The 6,424-nt window shown below is 41.2% G+C and overlaps 1 non-coding gene across 1 annotated transcript; it reads right to left on the reverse strand.

Moving 5' to 3' along the window:
- Positions 1-688: 688 nt before the first annotated feature.
- On the reverse strand, positions 689-760 carry TRNAS-AGA. The gene has a single exon. It is a non-coding gene; the product is annotated as a tRNA-Ser (tRNA).
- Between the last annotated feature and the right edge of the window lie 5,664 nt (positions 761-6,424).

Here is a 6,424-nt window from a genome sequence, read left to right on the forward strand (position 1 = left end):
TTTTTCCAGAGAAGTTTCAAGTGCTCAGAACGCATCACAGTGGATGAGCAGCTTTAACTATTAGCTCCTAGAGCCTCAATGTGATGAAATAGCAAATGTTAAGGGCTTACAGTCTTGATTGATTCTCCTGGTGGCCTCATACGCAATGAAGGGACCCTCAGAGATACATCTTACCACTATTTAACAGTCATCTGACGAGGGGGTCATTCAGTGCAACTGACCTCCTCACCAAACAAGACCAAACAGGATGAGTGTTTCTAAGGATTTCCATTACCTTCAAACAGACTCATTAACAGTTGTGAACTTCTGAGTGACTTTAAAATCCATTTTACTGAGCGTGTATGTGAATGCTCTAATTCGGCTAATAAAATATTTAGAGGGAGATACACTTATAGAATTCACCTGCCAAATGTAGGAGGTTTGATCCCAGTTGGGAAGATCCTCTGGAGGAGGAAATGGCAACCCTCTCCAGTATTCTTGCCTGGGAAATTCCATGGACAAAGGAGCTTGGCAGGCTACAGTCCATGGGGTTACAAAAGAGACACGATTGAGCACACAAGTTATTAAGTTGCTCAGTCTTGTCCTACTTTTGCGACCTCATGGACTGTAGCCTACCAAGCTCCTCCGTCCATGGGATTTTCCAAGCAATAGTACTGGAGTGGATTGCCATTTCCTTCTCCAGGGGATCTTCCCTACCCAGGGATCGAACCTGGGTCTCCCACATTCTAGACAGACGCTTTACCATCTGAGCCACCAGGGAAGGGCTGCTGCTGCTAAGTCGCTTCAGTCGTGTCCGACTCTGTGCGACCCCATAGATGGAAGCCCACCAGGCTCCCCCATCCCTGGGATTCTCCAGGCAAGAACACTGGAGTGGGTTGCCATTTCCTTCTCCAATGAGCCACCAGGGAAACCACCAAGTTATTATGTATACCTGTAGATGCCTTCAAGAAGTTATATAAATTAAAGGAAGAGTTCTTCTTCCTTTAATTAAAGGAAGAGTTCTTTTAATTCAAAATCATTCATTTATATCTGTAAAAACACTGAGTTCTCTTCCTTCTTAAGGCTAGAAATTCTGCCCCTTTTTGGTCTTCTAACAATGCTAGCATGTCTACTGAAGCATGTTACTCAAATATAGAGGTTACTGAATTTGCCAGTGGTACAGGATTCAGGCTATTTATTAAACCTTACCTTCAACTGTACTGGGAAGCAGATGTGTTCACAAAGATGCTTTTCAGAGAACTCTCTCCAGACAGCACATAAAAAGACAGAGACAAATCCAAAGTTTTGACTGTGTCTCATTCTCACAAAATAACTCGGTATTCACTTTTCGTACTATACCTTGTGACTCCCTACTTGGCTGTGTTAGTTAAATAAAGAATTAGCTCTAGGACTTCCCTGGTGGTATAGAGGATAAGAATCCACTTGCTAATGCAGGGGACACAGGTTCTATCTCTGGTCTGGGAAGATTTCACCTGCCACAGAGCAACTAAGCCTGTATGCCACAACTATTGATCCTGTGCTCCACAGCCCAGAAGCTACAACTACTGACCCACATGCTGCAGCTACTGAAGCTCATGGGCCTAGAGCCTGTGCTCCGCAATAGGAGAAGCCACCACAGTGAGAAGCCCGAGCACCACAAGGAGTAGCCTCTGTTCACTGCAACTAGAGAAAGCCCACGCACAGCATTATGAATCCAGTGCAACCACAAATAAAAATAAGAATTAACTCTAGGTACAAAACTAAGAGACACCTTGACATGTATTCAGGAAACTGTGACCTGCCCAGCCCCATCCCTCTAGTTTGACAAAGAGCAGCTTCACCAACCTTGTAAAAGTGCAAATGAAAAGCACACTAGCATCAGCAGCAGGTTATTTATAGTATGGCTATACAAATTGCAGGAGCATAGAGATTGCTTGCTTTTAGGAAGGCTGGATTGGCACAGAATACACTTTTCCTGGGTATGTTTTCTGGCTACTGTTTGGAATCAATTTTAGGGCAAAAGTGCATGAGGCTGGAGGTAGGAAATGGAAAAAGTCTTGTATAACAGCAGTTTCAAGGATACAGCCACTTCTTGGTAGAAAATTAGGACACTGACAGTTTATTTAAACAGAATGACTCAAGTTGGGTTCTCGGAGCAAGGATTTGATAGAACTTGTGCTAAACACACTTGTAAACAGAGGAATAAATGGCTTACATTTTTGCTTTTGCTTTTTAGAGTAAGGATTTTGCTTTTCAAATGTTCCAGACGCCCCCAGTGCTTGAACATAAGTTTGTGAATGTTTATAACCAATTGAGGATAAGTTGACATTTACATTTCAATACTTTGCAAGATTAATTTTGGTTGTTCCACTTCCTTGTGCATTTCAAAGAGCTTCATATCATCTCAAAATAATCACAGGTCTTACAATCTGTAGTTATGTCTAGAGGCTACACATTTGGCATGAACTTGAGCAACCTACAAACCCTGTAGACTTGAAAAGTCTTATTTAGAACCAAGCATCCAAGTCTTTTCAATCAGGGCATGGAAAAGTGATAGGTAACCAGTTTTTCCATCTTGACCAGCCAAATATAGCCAGATTGGAGATGTGCTGTAAACTGTTGAAATAAAGTTCACCTAAAACCTGCTTACCAAGTTTATGATTAATCTCTATCCACAATTTTATTCCATTTCTTGTTCCCTCTGACCTCAATCCCTGTCTTATCTCCTGAATCCTCAATCCTATGTGACTGAACACCAGTCAACCAGAGTCAGCAACTAAAATTGTTGCAGTAGATAACATCATTAACATACTAAAATCACTGCTTTTGATATTATTGTTAATGTACCAAGATTGCTATTAAAGATATCACTGTTAATGTACAAAGTCAGATTATTTCTACAGGGCAAGATGACCTAACAGACCTCCCAGCCACGGACCACCTGATCACAGAATTATAAACCTGAGACATCTTGATTCCCAAAACAAAGGTTAAGAAATGTCATAGAAATGTCACAGTTCAGTTCAGTTCAGTTCAGTCGCTCAGTCATGTCCGACTCTCTGCGACCCCATGAATCGCAGCACGCCAGGCCTCCCTGTCCATCACCAACTCCCAGAGTTCACTCAGAGTTGCGTCCAGCGAGTTGGTGATGCCATCCAACCATCTCATCCTCTGTCATCCCCTTCTCCTCCTGCCCCCAATCTCTCCCAGCATCAAAGTCTTTTCCAGTGAGTCAACTCTTTGCATGAGGTAGCCAAAGTACTGGAGTTTCAGCTTTAGCATCATTCCCTCCAAAAATATCCCAGGGCTGATCTCCTTCAGAATGGACTGGTTGGATCTCCTTGCAGTCCAAGGAACTCTCAAGAGTCTTCTCCAACACCACAGTTCAAAAGCATCAATTCTTTGGCGCTCAGCCTTCTTCACAGTCCAACTCTCACATCCATACATGACTACTGGAAAAACCATAGCCTTGACCAGACGGACCTTAGTTGGCAAAGTAATGTCTCTGCTTTTGAATATGCTATCTAGGTTGGTCATAAATTTTCTTCCAAGGAGTAAGCGTCTTTTAATTTCATGGCTGCAGTCACCATCTGCAGTGATTTTGGAGCCCCCCAAAATAAAGTCTGACACTGTTTCCCCATCTATTTTCCATGAAGTGATGGGACCAGATGCCATGATCTTCGTTTTCTGAATGTTGAGCTTTAAGCCAACTTTTTCGCTCTCCTCTTTCACTTTCATCAAGTGGCTTTTTAGTTCCTCTTCACTTTCTGCTATAAAGGTGGTGTCATCTGCATATCTGAGGTTATTGATATTTCTCCTGGCAATCTTGATTCCAGCTTGTGTTTCTTCCAGTCCAGCGTTTCTCATGATATACTCTGCATGGAAGTTAAATAAGCAGGGTGACAATATACAGCCTTGACATACTCCTTTTCCTATTTGGAACCAGTCTGTTGTTCCATGTCCAGTTCTAACTGTTGCTTCCTGACCTGCATACAGATTTCTCAAGAAGCAGGTCAGGTGGTCTGGTATTCCCATATCTTGAAGAATTTTCCACAGTTTATTGTGATCCACACAGTCAAAGGCTTTGGCATAGTCAATAAAGCAGAAATAGATGTTTTTCTGGAACTCTCTTGCTTTTTCCATGATCCACCGAAGATGATGGTTAATCTTAGCTCTTTTTCTGTTGTTCCCTTTTAAAAACTACAAACTCAGAGACTAAGACAGAGTGGATCTGAGACTTGTCTCCTTCTCCCTTGCTCTGCTGCTGCTGCTAAGTCACTTCAGTCGTGTCCGACTCTGTGTGACCCCATAGACGGCAGCCTGCCAGGCTCCCCCGTCCCTGGGATTCTCCAGGCAAGAACACTGGAGTGGGTTGCCATTTCCTTCTCCAATGCATGAAAGTGAAAAGTGAAAGTCAATTGGCTCAGTTGTGTCTGACCCTCAGTGACTCCATGGACTGCAGCCTACCAGGCTCTTCCATCCATGGGATTTTTCCAGGCAAGAGTACTAGAGTGGGGTGCCATTGCCTTCTCCACTCCCTTGCTCACCACCCTGTAATAAACCCTTGGTTGTTGTTTAGTGGCTAGGTCATGTCCAACTTTTTTGTGACCCCATGGACTGTAGCCTGCCAGGTTCCCCTGTCCTTGGGATTTCCCAGGCAAGAACACTGAGGTGGGTAGCCATTCCTTTCTCTGGGAGATCTTCTTGACCCAGGGATTAAACTCGCATATCCTGTATTGCAGGCAGATTCTTTACCACTGAGCTACCTGGGAAGCTTTCTTTGCTGCAGATATCCACTGGTAGAATTTGACTTTCTGTGCTGTGGGCACACTACCTCTTCTTTCATTATTACACTGTGGTAGTTATGGAATGACACACCAGTTTTCTATATGTCTTTGGAATTAAATTTATTTATTGGTGTTAAAGGTTCACCTTTTTAAATAATAAAGGATTGATTGGCCTTTATTTTATTTAATTTTAATTAAACAACATTTATTGGCTATCTTCTGCATGCCAAGCAGAGAACAAAATACACACCAATGAGTTAAAATAGTACACCAAGATGATGATCCTTGGAACACTAGTAGTACAAGGGGGAAAAAATGTAGAATATTAAAAATAGAATGCCAAATAATATTTTAGTTCTGAAAAAAATGTAATGCATGTGAAAGAACAATACTAAATGTAATTTTATACTGTTTTCATAATTATGCAGTGGTCCACCTTTGAACAATGGTATCCTGTACCCTAACCCAGCAGGGAATCTTGTAAGAGATGCCCCCTGCAGCTAGATGCGGTATCAAAATCACTGAATGCTCTGCTCTGAACTGGCTACTTTCTAGTCTTTTTATGCCAGTAGTCTTTCTTCATATTTTTTTGCTCATATGTCCCCTAACCTAAAGTATGAAAAAAATAACTACCCCTTTACATATTCTTGACCATTATCTTAAATGTTTAAATATTAGTTTAAATAGTTGGAAAGACATAATCTCCAGCATATTGCAAATATTTGCATTTATTAATATCATTTCATTAATTTTTAAATAAATAAAATGGAATCTAAATACCAAAGGCTTGATATCCACTATCATCTATTTAAAAGGTACGTGAACACACTCTGACAGTTGGACATTTTCACAACATTTTCTTGTGAAGTTTTTCATTCTACTTTCCTCACATAATTTTACCCTCATATAATATTATGCTATGCTGGAAAATATTTTATTGATTAACAAAGAACCTATTTCTTTTGCAAATATGAAGCTCTAAGTGTTAAATTACTTTTTCATAGTGTTATTCTTAAAATCATTAGTTGTAGATGGTTGATTAAAGCAATATAGCCATGTTTTCGATTTTGAAAAGTAATTATTGGACAAAACAAGTAAAATATTACTGGGAATATACCTCAACACAATAGATTTTTTCTCAATTAATTTATGTAAGCTTGGATGAAAATTATTTAGTGTTGAAATGAAACATGATTCAACATCAGTTCAATCCTATTAATCTTTAAACTTTAGCATTTATGTGCTGAGGAATCATTCAGTGGAAATGGACAGAGTTCCTTTAGAGTTCAGTTCAGTTCAGTTCAGTCGCTGGGTCATGTCTGACTCTTTGCGACCCCATGAATTGCAGCATGCCAGGCCTCCCTGTCCATCACCAACTCCCGGAGTTCACTCAGACTCACGTCCATCAAGCCAGGGATGCCATCCAGCCATCTCATCCTCTGTCGTCCCCTTCTCCTCCTGCCCCCAATCCCTCCCAGCATCAAAGTCTTTTCCAATGAGTCAACTCTTCACATGAGGTGGCCAAAGTACTGGAGCTTCAGCTTTAGCATCATTCCTTCCAAAGAAATCCCAGGGTTGATCTCCTTCAGAATGGACTGGTTGGATCTCCTTGCAGTCCAAGGGACTCTCAAGAGTCTTCTCCAACACCACAGTTCAAA

The sequence above is a fragment of the Oryx dammah genome, unplaced genomic scaffold (genome assembly GCF_014754425.2).
Source record: "Oryx dammah isolate SB20612 unplaced genomic scaffold, SCBI_Odam_1.1 HiC_scaffold_11227, whole genome shotgun sequence".
NCBI lineage: Eukaryota > Metazoa > Chordata > Mammalia > Artiodactyla > Bovidae > Oryx > Oryx dammah.